Genomic DNA, 19,117 nt, shown 5'->3' with positions numbered 1-19,117 from the left:
TAATCTTCTGTTGTTTTATATTCTTAGCTGATGCAAAAGGAATAACTATTGTTATTTCTTTATTTTCTAGTATGTAGGTGTGTTTAAGTGTTTAAGTCAAGCAACCGTGTCTGGCTAATACTGAACTGTTAGAGTGAACAAAAAGACTTCTGAGGACAAAGTAATAGAGCAAAGTTCTTGTTTGTATGGGATTTTGTTTTAATTGGTTCTTGGTATGCTTTGGTTTACTTGGTTTATAAAGCCCCAAGATACGTGATGAAAGAGAGTGCATGGCAGAGCACACTGCAATAGGCCACAGGGCTCTTTATCTTGGAAAATATCTTGGTTATATAAGAAAATTGCTTGTCTTTGTTGCCAATCATAATTATTCTTCCTTGGATGATAGGGTAGAGTCTTCTAATAATCTTCACTCCAGTCTTGGACTATCAGGATTGAAACCTGTTATCCTAATGTCAGTTATTCCTGTTAATGGTGGTGAATATAGATGTTTCTCAGCAAATAAACACATACTTCCATGAAGAAGCAGCTCCGGCAATCATCTCCCTAGCAGTGCTGCAGGAAACAATAAAACGTACCAGTAAGCATATTATTCTTTGTGCATAGCCTTGAATGGAAATCAGTGGCTCAGACTCATCAATCACTTGAAGGTGCTGATACAATGTGTATATTTTCTGTTAGATCAAAAAGACTTGAAGAAAACTTTTTTTTTTAGATCATCTATTTATCTTGGCTGAAACTAACAGTAATTCTGAATTGTTTTGCCCAGGTGGGGGTGGGAAACAACAGACACAAAAACTCCTCCCAAAACAGATCTCTAATTCGGTAGGCTTGGTTAAACTGGTAGAGATGTCAGAAGTGGCAAGTTTTGAAGCATTGTATTTTTAAGCTTAACTAAGCATTTTCTTTTAAAGCTAATTATTCCCCAGTCCCAAGTTAAACCTTGCCGTCAGCCAAAACCAGAATTCCAATGACACACTTGTGCAGAGCCAAAGCAGCTGCTGTGATAAAGGAGTGGGGATTTGGTCTCATTTTCTCCTCTGACCATGCTCCAGACAAGTAACCCAGAACAGTAATTTCTTATCACTTTAGCTCACCTGTTAAGAACCAAGACTATCCAATAAGTCAGTTGTGTGTTGATTGAACCATGATGGGCCTCCAGAGGATAATCAGCAGGGCTCCCCCATGGAAGCAGGAAGCATTGGATTTCTGTCCTCAATTCTTTCTATGGATACCTAGTAGAGTTGCTTGGTGATAATGAGTTTGTTATTGGGAGCTTAGTCAAGAACTTTTGAGCATCTGTAAAGGTGGAGCAAGTTAAATTCATGCAGTAGGGCTTCTTCATTTGAATAAAAAATAATGAAAAACTGCTTCTTTTATTAGATCAACAAAAGTCTGAAGAATTTTTAGGTAAATGCTTGTAGGAAAACTTGTTTGACATGGTACTAGTCAGTGTTAAGAACAGTTCACTGAGACTGCTTTTGAATGCCTTTAGCACTCTTGTACAACCGATGATAGTATTACAGAAACAGTTTTGAGGTATTATGTTAATATTCAGCAGTAAATGATGTAATACCACAAATCAATTGATAAAATGGCTCTGTGAATAAGAAAGTTTAACTTTCTCATATCTGGTAAAAGCCTTGAAGCTATTGGCTCAAACTCATGTCAGTGTGGGAATTGGGCTATGAAAGATCTAGTGATACAGAGCAAGAATGAGGTATTTCACACTGCAGTTCAGTTTTGTCCCAGTTCTGTATTAACATTTGATAGTCTGGTACATCAGAAACAGCTTTCTAGAGCCAGCAGTGAGTTCTGATGCTCCCAGGTTTGCTTCATTGCTTTTTTTAATTCATGCCTTACTGTTTTGAGAGATCTCTGTCAGACAGCAGAAAGCATATGGTTTTGTCCATTTAATGCTTTGGAGATTAGTACGCTTAAACTAATGGGAAAGGTAGTTGCCAAGAAGCTCAGGTCATCAGAAGACCTTGCCCGGTCCACAAACTTGGCACTTCAGACTGGAGGCTTTGCATGTCCTGTGGCACAGACAGCTCGAGTACAGGGCTGCTTCCTGTTGCTAATTTCTCCCTGAGCCAGAAGCTCTAGTGGGTGTGTGCCGCTGGTCGCTAGTGCTCCGTGCTGCTGGTTAGAATTAGCCCAGAAAACCATGACACTGAGGGGGCTTTTTGAAGGGAATTTAAACTTAATTTTGAGTTTGACTAAGCCAAGTGTTTGCTGGAGCGATTACATAGCATATACTGGGCAGATAGTCTTTCTACAGCTTATGGCTCATCTTTTCACCAAACCGAGGGAAAGCAGCGTCTGTGTACAGCAGTAGAGCATAGTTTATTACCCAGTAGGTGCAATTTAAAAAGATCTGAAGGAGATGACAGATGGAAAGAGAACTTATGTCCGAGTAGGGTCAGTTATATTTAGATGCCCTGGTATATTTTTGTTTTGAAATGGCTTTTTGAGAAATAGCAGTCTTAAAAGGAAGACCAAAGCCTAGCCAAACAACATGCTGTTTGATTTCACATCAAACCTTTAAGCAAGGATAATATTCACTCCAGGGAGAAAGTATGGCTGAATAAACATGTAGAAACCTAAAGGTACTGAGGTTTTGAGTAATCAGTGTCCAGTGATGTCTACTGAAATTTTATAAAATAGCTCTGTAAACTTAGAGTGGAATTTAACCTACACTGTAATTATGGAGCTGGGTTTTTTTTCAGAGGTGGTTGCCTCTGACAGGTTTGTAACAAAGTTTGAGCCTTGTTATTTGGGGTTTTTTTTGTTGCCTGGTTTTTAAAGTTTAAAAATTTTTTTTGTGACTCATGACTCTGTCCTTTCTAATTTTTTGACTGTTGAATCTTAACCTTCAGCCAATTATTGCCAAATGTTTTCAGCAAGTCCTTCAAGACCTTACCTTCTCACCTGCTTTGGTGACCTAAACAGAGCACTGCATGATGTGTTCCTCTCTTCTTGCTCCCCTCTGGCATCCTCACTGATTACCTTTCCTTTTAAAGTAGAGTAATATCTGAGTAATATCTCCTTGGGAGGGCACCTGAGTGTCTCTATGGCCGTGCAAAACTGAGCCTGGTGGATTTCTGGTCGGGCCTGCAAGCTTTGATGATATTTTTTTTTTTTTTAAAAGAATGTGTTTTATTCACTAATGAAATAACTAGTAGGAAGAAAACTGATGGAACAAAAGCTAGTGGCAAAGTATTAAAAAAAAACGCTACTGGGAGAGAAAACTGATGATCCTTCTGTGTTTTTCCTTGCCAATTTAATATTTCAATATAGATAGTTATGGTTTTTTTCCCCCATAATGAGGAATTCTTGGTAGTTGTATAATGAAATGTTAATTTTTGATGGTATTTGCTCATTTTAATGTAGGGTTAGCCTGCTTTGGGCGGGGGGTGTGTGTGTTTGGTTTTTTTCCTTTTAATTTCATGCGTGACCTAAGTTAGGCTGTGTGGGACTCAGATTTAAAGAACCTTCCCGTCCCCTTTCACCGCTCTGGTGCATCCTTATTTGCTGCCTTAGGTCTCTGCCTTAGTAAAAGCCAAGCCATTACTGTTGGTTTTGTTTCTGTCCTTTTCATCCGATCAGTACTCCCACAACTGCCTCTCTGAGAAAAGGCCTGGTGTGGAAGAGGCCAGCTGTGTGCAGCACTAAGCAAAGCTTTCCGTCTTCTCTAGTATAAGCTACCAGTAGGGATTCAACACACTTCTGTTCTCCCTCCACCCCCCTATGTCCAACTAATTTTCTGCTGGTTCTGTGTTCGGTTTTATTCACCACATGTTGCTGCTACAGCTTCTTTATAAGTCATGGAGACAAGTCTGGGCCACCCTTGGTGCTAAAATTTTTGCATGTTCTCCTGGGAGGTCCTTGGTTTGGTGTTTGTGATGCTACACAGCGCTTTTCCCCTGTGTTAGTACAGAAGGATTCATTGTAGATGAACAGGACAGAGGGATGTGCAGGAAGCTGTTCCAGGGTTTAATGACCTGCTGTGGTTTGACTCCTTTGTATTGGTTATGCCAATTCTTGTGATATTTAATCAGAAATCCACAGTACTGCTTCCCTGAAAGCCCTAGTTCCTGGAGAGATGGGATTATAAAAGAATCCTGTATCAGTTTTTTTGTATTTGTCTGTGAGTTGTTTGCCTTTTAGTAGGAATAGATCCCTTGGTCCTTGGAGCTTTAGAGAAAAGCTTAAAAAATGTCACCTAGTTCAAAACCTGAAGGGAAAATTAGAAAAGAATTTATTATTTCTGCATTAAAAACACACAACAAGAAAAAAATCCTCTTGTGACTGTTTTAAGCTGTGTTTGTGAAAGGTCTGGGCTATAGTGTACGCTGGGAAGTAAGCGTGGAGCAGACCCTGCAGATATGTATCTTTCTGTATTGATTTACCATGTTTCCAAACAGAAAAAGGAGGGGGGAGAAATAACAAAAAAACCTTTGAGGTGAAGGGTTGTCGAGGGGGGTACTGTGCACAGCTTAAAAACATGGTCTGCAAACACCTGCTACTCCTCCTCTTACCTTTAAGTAGCTGTAACATTATGAGCTAGACAGTGAAGGGGGTGGAATCTTTGCCTGCTTCTAGCTCAGAAATTAATATTTAGTCATGTAGAAAGGGTTTATGAAAGCAGATTCCCTTTTCAAAGATGATTGTCACAGTAGCTTAAATTGTCTGCCAAGCATCATAATAGAGTTTTACTACTGTAGGAAAACAAAAGCAAAAGATAAGCTTAACTCACTGAAACAAAAAGAGAACAAAGGGGAAAAAACATCAGAACAGCAGAGAGTCTTATTGATGACAAGGGAGCACAGTGATCTCCATGCAAGTAACAACTTGAAAGGGGCCCCTAAAATAAGGTTAATACACTGAGCAGATTCAGTGGTGTTTCCCTTCCGCAACAGGGCTCAGATACTGTGGTAATAAGCACGGGGGAACAGGTTTGTGGGTTCTGGAGCAAAGCTACCCACCTTTCTGTTCTCCAAGTAGGGGCTCTGAAGGCAGCATGTGGGGCCACATACCCAGATGAAAGTCTTGTTGGGCAGAGAAGGAAAGAGATTCCTTAGTGGGAGGAATCACCGAGTGATGCAGAAATGGTCCAAATGACCACTTCATTTCTTGCCATTTTTGTTCCTCTGCTGGAAACTGGATCAAATGGCTAATCCTGCTCTTTCCCTGGTTTTAGTTAGTACTAAAGGTATGGCATAGGCCAAAAGATAACACGAGAGAAGATGTCTAGGTAAAGCAATGGTATTAGAAACTATTTTCCTTTCAAGGAGGAAGGAGACGTTTGCCTTTGAGATAGGCAGTTACGAGGCACTAGCACTGTCAGGAAGCCAGAGCTCACTACTAGCCTTAAAATGTCATATACAGTTTCTGTCTAGCCCTTGCAGTCTCTAAGGATTCCTATTTTTGTTTTCATTTCTTAAACTGTTTATAAATACACCTTACTGGGTATGAAATGAAAGAGTGAATATCAACCAGGTGAATAGTTCCTAGGACTGTAAGATATACTGTCTATTGGGATGTAGCAAGCTATCTCAATTTCCAGAAATTCAGTCCTGATCCTGCATACATGTAGACATTTAGGCTTCCTGTGGTGCATAGTTGTGTGTCTAGACTTGAACATAGGATATGAGCCTTCATTTTACAGTACTACACTGAAGTATGGAAAGTCTTGCCAGGACCTCGCTGCAGTGCCCCATGAAACACCCTGTGAGTTCCACTTTCCCCATGAAAATGGAAAAGAACATATTGTTCAAAGCTTTGAAAGTAGCTTGACCACACTACTTTTCCTCTTCAAATGTGGTGTGTGTGGTGGGGTTTTTGTTGGTTTATTTAAGTTTGCAAACTACGCGTAGAAGGAAATGACAAGCAGAATGACAAATGTGTGACTGAGGCTCGCACCAAGCTTTTCTGCCTGCACTGCCCCTTGGAGTCCGTGGTAGTGCTGCAGGTAGGGGGACTGGATGGTTGAATTTCATGTTTAGACTTGTATAATTAATTAATCCCTTTCCTTGTAAAGGGATCCTCAACATATACTTCTGAGCAGTGATATTAAGCCTGGTGATACTGCCCTTTTCCACTGGCTGCATGAAGGACAGAGATAAAAGGGTCGACGAGGTGGCAACTCCATACAGCCAGGCAGTGGGGTAAGCTGGTGCACCTGGCTGCCCCACGCTGCTTGTTGGGAGTCATCTGCGACCTGCCTTACTTTGGCCATTTGTCTGCCTTCTAAATTTTCAGCATAACTACAGTCATCATGGCTTGCTAATATGGATGACTGTTAAGCCAATCTAACTTTTTTTTACAGCAGGGTAATACCCTTTGCAGATAAAGGAGAAGCGGCTGTTATACATCTTGACTTCAGTGTCTTGTTGTGGAACTACTGGGGGGTGTTGGATGCAAACCTGGTTAGATGATGGTGATGGGATTTTACTTATTGGCATTTTATTTTCAGAAACGTATGGGATAATGTACTGAGCATGACTTGGGAAAGGTCTGTACTGGCACCAGTTCTGTTCAGTATTTCTGTTTTCATAATGATTTGGATGATGCAGAAGGGAGTGTACTTACGGAGCTTGCAGATGATGTGAAGCTGGGGTGGGCTATAAATACATCACAAAATAATCTTAAAAAAAATTTAGATGTGTTTCATTGAAGACAAATGTAGGAACAATCACTTGAGTATGTGCAGAAGGCTTGGAAAAAAAAGAGATTGGGAGCTGTGGTATGTCACAAGCTGAACATGAGTCAGCCATTGCTGCGAGAACACTTTTCACAGAAATCAAAACTCCTTGTTGTGAGAAAAACAGCAGTTGCGTTGGCTGCGCTGTCTGCAGGTCACCTGGCATCATCCCTCCGCTTTCCGCTCTTTGAGACCCGTGCTAAGTTATTGTGGCTTGTTTGGGGTACTGAGATTCAAGGGAAAAGTTGGGGTGACTGAGCTGACTTGACTTGAGGGTGCTTACCCTGGAGAAGATTGCCAGGAGGTGCGATAATAGGCTTCAAGAGAAATCTTGTTCTCTGTATTCCTGGTGCAAGGAGCTTGAATTTAATGAAGTGTCAGGTACAAGGAAAAGCCAAAGTCTGGAAAGATTTGTGCTAGATAGTTTGTGAGGCCATGGGGTCTGTCTGACAGCCTTTAACAACAGGCAGGTGAGGTCTGTTAGGTTTATGGTAAGCTTGGTGCCTTTTGACTGTTTCCTGTGAATTACTGTTGATGTGACAGCCCTACTGAATCACTGCCTGTCTGTGAATGAAAGCTACCCGTTAGCAGTGCTTGCTGTGTCATATGCCTCCTAGACAAGCGCTCACAAAGCCTACTCCCTTGGGAGCTCAAGGAGTGATGTTGTGAACATTGGGCAAATTGAGATGAGGAGGCATATGTTTTATTACCAATATCCATAGTTTTGTCCAATCCCAATACAAACAGTTGTGTTGAAAGACTGTATAAAATTTGTGTGTCCGCTTGCTCCCGCTGTTGCATGCATCCAGGGATGTCAAGGTGAGTCTGTACCTATGTGCTGAATGACTGAGAAAGGTGTGCTTGTGTCTGTGCGGTTTCTGTGAGGACCAGCTCTTGTGCTGGGAACTCGTCGTGGCTGAGGTTGGTGCTATGAAAGTGTAAGAGGGAACTCTTGTTGGCTGCAAGAAAGTATGCCAAAGGAAAATGCAGGAGTCTATTATCTACCTGCTCAGGGCATGGTTTGCCTCTGAAATGGTGGCAGTGCATCCTCACTTCTATTGCTGCCTCCTCTTCAGTTGTGTTGGCACCACTTTAGGCACTATGTGATGTTTATAGGCCCACATAGTGACCTGAGTCATTGAAGTGAGCTAAACAAGACATAACCCTTAAAGAAAACTGTTATTTTGCTGAAGGCTTTTTTTGGCTTAAGTGTGGCTCCCCAGTTGAACCCACACACAGTTGTACCAGCCCAAGTAGGTTTTTTGAGCAGGGAGAGGAATGAATGGAATGGGAGGGCTTGGAGGATGCATGAACTTTTACTTGTGCCAGAAAAAATATGCCTCGCTACAGCCCAGAGGCTCCCACACCCAGAGCAAATGTCTAAAATACAACAGCTTTGGAAGCTGTTAACTTCAGGTGTGCCACAGAAGCTGTATGTAGCATGCAGGTATATTGTCTGTCAAGTAGCAAACATGTAATTTGTATTCTGTTGCCTGTGTAAGCATTAAATTACATGCTGTTATAGTTTTGAAGGAAGATATTTAAAGCCACCTAAACTTTAATGGAAACAAGATTTCAATTATTCTTGTAATGATAAGGATGAAAGTTTTCTAGTTTATCTAGAAAAAGCCCTGTTCTTTAATGAACCTCAGTAATTAGAAATGCACTAGTCTATAACTGAATTTCTAATGAATAATCTATAGATTTAGCAGCTTCTGTTTTCCTTCCCCTTGTCCTTTTTATAAAGTTCTGAGTAAGCTACATATTTCCCACTGTGCACTCATAGAGCACACTACTGTCTTGCCATATGGTTGCCTTCCTCTAGCAATTAATAGGATTGTATGCAAAGGCCCCTGAATCTTTGGGGACTATATATTTGCTTGTGGTCTTGTCAGAACATGCAGCGTTTCGATAGGCAATTTCTCATGTTTATGTCCACTGAATAACAAGTTGCCCAAAAGACAGCATAGTAATGTAATTGTGCAGAAATTAAACAGAGCAATTTGTTTTATACAATTTAAAAAAAAATAATTTAGAGTCGATATATCTTTTCAAGCTGCTTGGGTCATTTTCTAGAACTAGTTTTTATGGCTGGATGCATGTTTCATGGATGCATGTAATCAGTTTCTTGGCAAATGTATTTACAAGGACATTATTTACAGTCATTTTTCCTCTGCGTTATTTAAAAGTTAATATGACCCCAAATAAGTAAACTTGAAGGAATCAACTAACATTGACAGAGATGTAATAAGGGAAGGAGGAGAAAGATTATGGAAACAGTAGCCAAAGGTCCCTATTTAAAAAAGGGAAAAAATTATTAAATAGCAGTGTAATGATGTTGCGAAGCAGTATACCTTTACCCAATTTACATGAGCACTGAAGCATTTGAAGAGTATTTTAGATAATTTCTACACAGGTTTTTCTTCAGAGATGAGAACTATAGGCACCTTTTTAAAACAAGTTTTGTATGAACTATCTCCTCTTTGTGCTGCTGGGGCCTACTTGCATGACATTTGAAAGTTGCTATGCATGATTTCCCCTTCCCCAATTTCTCATTATGTGCCAGAGCAGAGGCAGGTCTGCACTGAGACCCCACAGCATTCAGGGGTTTGAGCTGCTCTGTTGGAGCATCGCTTCTGCGGGGTTGGTGCTACTGCAATAGCTGTTTCACTGAGCTTCCACCCTTTGTAGGGCTATCCAGGGAGTGAGTGATAGGTGATTCTGACCTAGGCTCAGAGAGAGTAATGTTGTGTTCTTGTGCCTGTGGAGCATGGGGTGCTCTTGAGGAAGGAGGATTTTCAAGGGTCAAGATATGACTCAGTTGCTTAATGGAAATCACACAATGGTAGGGGTTGGAAGGGACCTCTGGAGATCATCCAACCCCCTGCTTGAGCAGGCACACCCAGAGCAGGGGGCACAGGGCCGCATCCAGGCGGGGTTTGAATGTCTCCAGGGAAGGGACTCCACAGCCTCCCTGGGCAGCCCGTGCCCCTGCTCTGCCACCCGCACAGGAAGGAGTTTCTTCTCATGTTTATGTGGAACTTCCTGTGTTCCACCTTGTTCCCATTGCCCCTTGTCCTGTCATTGGGCACCACTGAAAAGAGTCTGGCCCTATAAACTGAACTGTCTGGGTCAATTCCTGGGTGTTGAAGGTGGAGCATGTCCCCTTCTGCATATACTATCATGTCTAGTAAAAAAGGAGTTTTTGCTGCATGTCTCCACGATAATATTAAGGGTATCTTCCTGGGTGAGGTTTAGTCCCTCTAAAAGAAATGGGTGCAGGAAAGATGTACTGCATCTTCAGCACAGAAATCTTAACAGCATTGGGTTCATAGTGGGTTAACAATACTGAAACTGGGGAAGTCAGGAGGTATTTTAGTGCACCAATATTATGGTGACTTGAAGGCTTGCTTCCCTGTCAAGGAATGCAGGAGGGTGTTCAAACCTTATTTTCTATCAGTATACTTGTGAGGGTGCCAGAGCAGGGGCACAGGCTGCCCAGGGAGGCTGTGGAGTCCCTTCCCTGGAGACATTCAAAACCCGCTTGGATGCGGTCCTGTGCCCCCTGCTCTGGGTGTGCCTGCTCAAGCAGGGGGGCTGGATGAGATGATCTCCAGAGGTTCCTTCCAACCCCCACCATTCTGTGATTCTGTGATCAGGAAGGGGAGGGATTTTACTAGATCTGTTAAGTTTCTGTGGGTGTGCCTGGGAACTGTCTTAGGGCAAGGGATTACAGAGTTTGTGATAACTATCAGATGCACAGTTGCAGTGGACTGCCACTGGGTTCTTGCCTTAGCTTCTTCTGAGGTCGTGTCAGTACACCTCTGCTTTATGTGCATACCTTGATCCCAAGATACCTCCTAAGTATCTTGCGGAAGAGTTCTCCCCACACTTCCAGTTTAACTCTGAAAGGCTAGTGTCTTATTTTTCTCTTCTCTTCCGTCCCCATTTCACCCCAGAATGGAAGTATGAGTATGTCACGCTCAGCTATGCCCTGTGAGCATCAGATAGTTTTGAGCAGAAACCAAGGACGCTAGGTTCATTTCTGTCTACAAACCTGCTGAATCTACATCACAAAATTTGGCTGGGGGTTTTAATAGAGAAAATGCAGCTGTCATTCTGTTGGTGCTGTTAAAGATGCTTATGTGATCTGACACTGTTAATGAGTGGGTAACATCAGCTAAGTCTACAAAGCTATCGCACCCAAAGAATTCCTTAAATTTCATGGCCATGGAAACATTTTGCCTTTTTAGCTACCCTTATGTGGAAACTTATTGTCGAGTAACCCAAATAAACTTGGAACAATTGATGAGCTTGGGTCCCTTTCCCCAAGTTCATTTAGGTAAAATGAACAGTGACTGCACCTGGACTGGAAGTAACTGGAATGCTGTAGTGCTCCAAGAAAGGATGATGTGTTTATAAATATGTCTGGTACAGGAATATCAAACAGTAAATGAGTGAATGGGAGCTGTATTAATAAATTTTGGCTTTTCTATTCGGCATGTGAGTAGGTGGAGAGGTGTCAGCCCCCCTTCTGTAGTGGTTAATTACATTTCCCACATGACATTTCTCTCTCCTTGACATATCCCATCATTCGCATCAGTGATGATTGTCACCAGCTCCCCCGGCATCTCCTGGGCTTGTTTGAAAGATGAAGCCATTTGTTTAGGGGAAAAAACTCCCAGTGTTTTTTTTCCTGCTGTCCTAATTTTCTCGCCAACTTAGCTGAGATACCCTGTGAGGTTTTTATTCTCATAAACAAGCTTATTCTCCAGACAGGCTTTTCCCACATGTCCCAGCCCTATTAGATACCTTGGTTTCCATGTGTTTGTTACCTGCGAGAGGGGTGTGTTTGACACGGTATTTTCCTAACTAGAAAAACATATTTATATTCCATACTTAACAGAATTCAGCTGTTCTGTGTATTGGGTTTGAGCTGGTGAAGCTTTTTTTTCAAGTAAGCATTCTCTACATGTCTAAGTGTCCAAACAGAAATATTCTGTCTATTAAAAAAAGACACCAGCTTCTTGTCTTCTGGAGGACAAGAAGGCTTTTGTCATTTTAAAAGGCTCTCAAGAAGTGAAACAATACAATTGTACGGGTTTATTTGTTGCTGTTGTATTGGTATCCCATTTAAATGGTTTTATTCCGGTGTAAGGATCCACATTGAGGTAACAACGGTCCTGGTAACTATTCCAGGAGCTGTTCCAACATAAACAAATGAACTGCAGCTTCCTGGGAAGATGCTGACCTTTCAGTCTGCTACAAGGTAGCCCTTCTGCCTCACCTTCCTCTGTGTGAGGTCCCATAGGAATGGGATGGACACTGACTTACAGGAAAGCGCTGCCTGCTTTCTGTGGCTTCACCATGAGCATTGCTGAAAGCTGTCCAGGTGTAACGTCTCTGACTTTGTTTTTATTAATGAAGATACTTTTCCCCATGATGTTGTCAAACTATGTTGAAAAGTTGTTTCACATTTACTTAGGCACTGCTGTGCCAGCAGATGTCTGCTTACTGCTTCTCTAATCTCCTTTAAACTCTTCCCCAATAACTAACTCCCGCCTTGTTAAATATTCCAGGAGATTTGAAGCTTCACAGTGTTTTTACCTTGCAGCTCAGGACTGAAACCTAGCTGAGAAACAGAAAATTAGATTTAGATCTGGGAAAAGGTTAATGGTGGGGATCCCTGTGCTTCTTATGACAGCACATTAAATTCATAGGTGTGAGCTGAAAAAGGAGACAGGAAATGACGCAGAATTATGTAGGTTAGTTGAGATTGAGGAGCAGTGGAAGGAGTGTCAGGGAGACCTGGGAGGGAGGGCACCAGGATGGCGGGTACAGTATGGGGCACTCAGCGTAGGAGGAATTCGACCTATGGCTGAACCTGACTGACTTCTGAGGTAGCTAGCAGTAGTCTCATAGGGTCAGAAGACTTGGGCACTAAGGTGAGCTACTCAGTGCAATGTGGTGGTGAATGCTTGATGGCAATTATTGATTCCGGTCTCAAACTGGCATATATATTGGATTTCAGAGGTGATGTGTTGGGCTGTTGGAGAGGAGCAGACAGTTTTGGCTCTTCCCCTGACAAGTGGATTCAGTCATAAGACCAGCAATTGCAAGACATTAAGCTTGAATGGATCTAACTGCCTGGGGGAGTTAGACTGGTGCTCTTCTAGAGGGTCTGTTTCTCTGAGGAGAGAGAAACTTTTCTGAGGTTAAAAAAGCAAAACAAAGAACAACTTGAATGGTTTTAAGTTTTTGTTCTTTGCCAAAGGCACTGCTGAAAAGTACAGTAAAGGAAGATGAGGGAATGTCATATATATGTCTGTGTCTCTGTATGTATATGTATATATAAAAATATACAAATATATTTGTGGGGCATGGCGGAGGGGATTTTGAACAGGTTGCTATTCTTGGGATCACATAAGATCTGTTACCAGCTCCCATCTCTTGCATAGGTAAACTGATACCAGGTGAGCTCCCGGCATATTACTGAAGAACATACTCCTGAAAGTCTGTCAACCTTCTCTTGTACTGAAGTGTAAGATACATGAGATGCTGCATATCCATCTTAACACTTTTTATTCTTAAACAGAAATGTTCCAAGAGTCCTTATAGTCTGTCTGACCTTGGACTCAGGTTCCCAAAGGATCTGTGCATCTAGTCAAAACCATGTTGGACTGACATGGTGGTAAGTGGCTGATACTGTATCGGGGTAGTATACATGAACGTGTTCTAAAAATGAGTCACAGTTAACCTGGAACTTTGCAAGCAGGTACCAGGGTAGCAGGGTTGCCCTTGGCTGTAATATATTGGTGGCCTCAGGGACTCAAGATTTAGTTAATGAAGAACTCTGATGTTGCCCTCCCTCGTTTCCTCAAGCATTGAATGCAAAATCCTCCAAGATTTTTGAAAAGAAAACTGCAAAGCATGGTAGATGCAAAGGCAGAGGTGCCGGAGGTATGAAAGGAGCCCCCAGCTGCACTTGCAGTCGATGACATTTTACATAATAAGAAGGCACAGCAGTGAAATATCATTCAACTGTAATGCAATAAACTTTAACTGAGGTATAACAGTGGTTTGGGGAATTCTACTCGTATTGGTATAAATCTGTGGATTTCAGTGGGGTTATTCTGATTCAAAACTGCATTTGAGAAAAGCGATGGTCCTCTATTTCTTTAGAGCTCTGCCTATCAGAGCATTTAGGACAAAATCACATCCATGTTGAAGTCAATGGCAAAGCTCCCACTTACTTCGGTGGTGTCAGATTTCATCCATTGCAAATTGCTGAACACCATAGAATTCAGTCAGATGTAATCAAAATATAAATGCAAATTGGTATCATCTCATCATGTAGCAAATACAGGGGGAGTACCTTGCTAGTAGTGGTGTGAAAGACACATCTGCGCATATTTTTAATGCACCTATGCTGTGATGAACAGATTTAGATACTATGTCATTATGATCACAGGGGAGATACATTTGCACTGTCATTGACTGATTGCTTCTGCTTATTCCTTGTTCTTTCATAGTAAGAAATCTGGGGGTTATGATGGACAAGGCAGAAGAAATAATCTAGCTAGTTTCAGATGCAAGTGACCTTCCCTCCACTGCTTGGATGTCAATGCACTGCTAAACAGTGAGAGGCAGTGGAGCTTCATTCTTAGAGGAAACCAAGGGAGGGGAGAAGTACCTATCCATTGTCGGGGAGTTACAGTGATGGTAAAATTACTGAGTGCTGATTAAGTACTGGCGGCTTCAGAGTCCTGTGTAGATCTTCTCAAATCAGTGCTATATTGGATAGTGTTTTGAGGTAATTTCTTAAAATACAGGAAATGCTTCCCAGAGCTTTTGAAGACTCAATCTGATTTTGCAACGCTTTCCTGAGAAAAACTTCTCAGGACAGTGAGAGTACTGATGGGATTTAGGTGATTTACTTGGTACAATCAGGCATTTCACTGATTAGACTGTTCTTGAACCTTTAAGATAATCATAAGTTAAAAACCAGAACTGCTATTTTAAAACTCAGCTTTTAAAAACATTGAGGGGGAAGACTACCTCTTCCAAGTTATCTGAGTCAGCCTGGGAACCTTTGTTATCCAACATGATTCATTTTAGGGAATGCAGCTTGTGAATCAGAATGGGGCTAGGGTGTTGAGGAGGGGCAAAAGTATCTGAATTTATCTTCCAAACAACAATTTTAGCTTCAAAGCTAGTTCTTTCCTCTCCTTCCCTGCTAATATAATGGAATATAGCAGTGGATGAAATGTACAAATAAGCTAGTTGGCAGAGTTGGAGACACGTTGGACAGTGATGGGATAGCTTTGGAAACTGTTGCGTGGACTTGCGTAACTGTCAAGTATTGTAAGAAAATGGGATCAGCATGTTTCTTCAGGGCAAACCAGGAGGCCTGTATGGGTTACGAGGAGGAGCACAGGTGGGGTTTGCAGCAGTTCCGGATAAAGGGAGCTAAATATTGTGGTCTGTTATTTAGGAAGCTTTGATTAACAGCTCTCTATGAGGTTTCAGAGTCTATTCAGCATTTCTGTTCACCAGGTATCATGGGAATGAGGAGAATATTCCTGCTGTTAAGGCAGCCATAAAAGCATATGTAAAGTACGTATTTCTTGTAGCATGGTGAATCTCCTCCCCTAGGGTTTTGAATTAAAATTTCTCCATGAATGTGTACTGTGGTCAAAGGAGAAAAGCCTGTAAGACTTTCTCAAAAGAGCTAGTACATCATGCTGATGCCTGTTATAGTGTGACATGAGATTCCTTTTATGCTTTATCACCATGACTAGAGGTGTTCTGTCCTTTGTAGGGGTGGTTGGAAGCTAACCAGGAGATACGAGATTATGTCTCATTTCTGTAATGTAAGTCCTAAGTGCTGCTGTGGGGCTTTTAATAGTTAACTGCTTCGATGTCAACATATTAAGCTGCAGGGTGTCCCCTAGGTATTGTGAATTACCCTAATGATAAATTTAAAAATATTTCATAGGAGTGTACCTACACCAGCAGGATGGAGAGTGGGGAGGAGGAGGGAAAGGCAGGCAGTGGGTTTTTGCCTGGGCTTCTAATAAAACTAGTATAATTGAATATGTACTAAATGAGAGCAGCCTCTAACGAGAGTAGATGAGCGGAATGACAATTGAGGCTATGCAGTTCAAGCAGAAAACCAAGAACGAGGGCAGTAAACATACCTGGTATTAGGTAGCCAGATAACAGAAAGTTTAAGGCTTAATAAAAATGAGCAATGTTCGTTCTTTGGGAACACAAAAAAAGAACAGTCCTGATTCCTGTAGCATTGTATCATGTCCTTTCTTTGTCCTTAATCAGCTGCAGCAGTGGCTTGGAGTTCAATATGTATTGACTTAGAGCATATGCTGAAGTCTGGACTACTTGGGTTTCAAAACTTCAGTTGTCAGGAGCAGCATACAAATCTGGGTTAAACTATCTGTTCTTTTAAAGTTACTTCTGCAGCGTAGTCACATTTTTAATTCTAACATATTAAACTTTGAGGTGTTTAAAAATCCATGCATCTGTACAGTTGTGCAGCTTGTTGGAAGAGCAAGTGTATAACTTATTACAGAGCTCTGCCTTTAGAATGGCATTGCCTGTGTCCATTAATCTCAGTTACATTATATACACATAATATATTGATAAAATGTTAATGACCTAACTTAATGCCAATAAAAACAGGAAATGAGGGTGTAGGAGTTCAAAGTGTAGTACTCCTTAGTCTTCAGTCTTTCTGGTTTGTTTATTTGTTTGCTTACTGTTTGTTGTTTTTTTTTTTAAAACACACCCCACAACTCTCCCCCCCCCATTGCACCAGACTGTACGCAAAAGGAGACGTTTTGCCCAGATTCTAAACTGGCTATTCACACATCAGAGGATGAGAAATGTCCTTGGACTGGCCAGTGCACAAATGTTTTGATACTCTGATCACTCTTGCCAATTTGTGCTGTTCTTTGGGCACCTTCTGTGCTTGTTGCTTGCTGCACCACTGCTTCAGCCAACAGTCAGTGCCTGCCCTGCCCCTATTGGCAATCAGTGATTGAGTTGTCTGATAGCATGCCAATCACTTATTCCTTTATTTAAAAGGCAGCTGGTAGTTTAACAGGTTTTCCACTGGGAGTAATAGCATTCCAAGTTGAATGGTCTTATTTGGAGCCTCTCAGAATATCTATACTTATGATCAGTAAAACCAACAGCAAACACTTTAAAATTGCTGCTGAGCCAAATTTTGTGGCTGCTGTTGGTACCTACACAGCACTGTGAAACCCAATGGATTTCTCTAGCTGGAACTCTGAAGAATGCAGCCCGGTCAGGTGTTTCAATTAAAAGAAATCTGAACTCTGCAACGCATCAAATGGACAGAGGAGAAACAGAGCAACAAAAATCAATATAAAATAGTTCTTGCTAATGACATTTAACAGTCCTGCCCTGCGGTGTGTTCTCATTTGGGAAGGAGGCAAGTGTATTGGCTATTGAAATCTTACCTAACATGTGAAATGAGGAATGTGTGCTGGAGGGCATCAATATAAGTCTTGTAATATATTTTAAATTTTTTCCCCACCTAATTAAACCAAACAAAGCTTATGGTGGTCCTCATGGGACTTTTTCTTTAGAAGAGGGGAAAAATGAACTGAATCTAGATTCTGTATGTAGAAGGCTACTTCTAATAAATCAGAAAGCAAAGATTGTGTAGCGGGAAAGTATTTTCTGCACTCACCCAATTAAATGTTAGAAGCTGGATAATGGAATAATTGTAGTTAGTGAATTGCTACAATGTCATAATAGCTGGAGTACAACTAAGACTCCAAGGCAGTAAAATGCCGGTGGTAAAATAATAAAACGATTATTTCAATAATAATCTCAAGTTAATTAGAATAAGGCAATGCAGCATATTTTTAATATCAGACAAAAACAATTAGCATAATACTTAGTAACAACAATGTCCTTATTATCTGAAAGACAAAATAGGATTAATGCAGCACTAAAACATTGAAACCATATGTCAACAAAAGAACACAGAGGAAAAATAACTTTGTCAATAGCCTAGGCCCCAGCCCAAGCGATGGAAACTTCCACCTCCAAGGAAAGGAAAACTGGGTTGTAGCAGATGTATGGTTGAGTTTCTTAAAAGAAATGTGGTCTTTTCCCTGTGCCAAATGTTTATTTGTGTGGATTCATTCTTCACAAAATGTCTTGAGTCTGTTCTGATATTCCATCTCTATTTTTTTTTTTTCCCCCTTGGCAAGATTGAGACATGATATATACCCACATGCCTGCTTGGGTACAAAATAACTAAGAATTAAGGCTAGAGAGATTATTTAAATTGTGGTCTGACCTCCTGCAAAGCACAGACCAGAGAATCCTGCCCTGTTACTCCCGTATTATCAGGCTGACATTTGAAGCAGATGTGTTGTAGATGCCTAGAGTTTCAGGACTGCTTTACAGCATGCAGCAGCCAGTATTCTGACCCCATCACTTCTTAATGATAGGGTGAAAAACTGCAGTATATTTTGTTGCAGTTGCTCTGACAGAGATCTGGAAGGTTGCAAACACATTTAGCGTTTGAACCAAGCCTCAACCTACAGCTAAAGCAAGTTTTCTGTGGGGACGTGTAAACATGGTCTTCACCCGCAGAGAACAGTCAAGAGCAAAATACTGATCTTTTTGTTTTGTTTTGTTGTAAAAGTCTTCATAGTTGCTTTCAGGATGATCCTCTGAATATTATGGCATTTTCATTTTGTGCTTTTATGCCCCGTGGGCTCTTGGGTAGTTGTTAATGTTTTCAGGGTTTGAGGGTGGAGTAATCAATCTCCTGCTCACCCCTACCTGCACAGTTACTCATGAGGAAAATGAGATACTCTTTCTCTATGAGGGAAAACAGCAACTAGCAGTAGTTTTTGTATTAGTTCAAGTCCTCTAAGCTTCACTGTCTCACTGCCTCTGGCTTGCATATAGTTTCAGGCTAATCTGAGACCAAGAGGCTGGTCAGCTTGTCTCCTTACCTTCCTTCTGAAATTTTTGGAAGGATCCAAAGTGTGTGCTTAATTATGTCTAGGTCCTATCCTTGCAGGATTAGGATAGTTTGCAATGCACTTCCTTTTCTGCTGAAATCTGTTAATTGGTTATTCTGGAATACAAGAGGCTTTCGGCTTGTGCGGCCTGGCCCTGTGCTCAGCAAAGGCAGCAGCTTTTGTCAGCACAAAGTCCTGTCAGCACAAAGGGGTGGAAGGTGAGCTTGGTTTCCCTGCTGAGACACCCAGCCAGTGGTTATCATCACTGTCCATTACCAAATGGTGTAATGCAGCCATCTCATGGTAAAGGCTGTCAGCTGGGTGGACCTGGGCTGAGCTGGAAATGGTGACCTAAATGGGAAAAGCCCTGAAGAGTTGTGGAGTA

General features: G+C 41.5%; 1 protein-coding gene across 1 annotated transcript in view; it reads left to right on the top strand.

The window, feature by feature from the left end:
• The window catches only part of PTPRG (protein tyrosine phosphatase receptor type G), a 415,547-nt gene that overhangs the window by 57,297 nt on the left and 339,133 nt on the right, over positions 1-19,117 (top strand). The gene's annotated exons all lie outside the window — the stretch shown is intronic.

The sequence above is a fragment of the Phalacrocorax aristotelis genome, chromosome 6 (genome assembly GCF_949628215.1).
Source record: "Phalacrocorax aristotelis chromosome 6, bGulAri2.1, whole genome shotgun sequence".
In the NCBI taxonomy this organism is placed as follows: Eukaryota; Metazoa; Chordata; class Aves; order Suliformes; family Phalacrocoracidae; genus Phalacrocorax; species Phalacrocorax aristotelis.
Note: the sequence above shows the minus strand (reverse complement) of the source record. Positions and strands in the feature narration are given on the sequence as shown.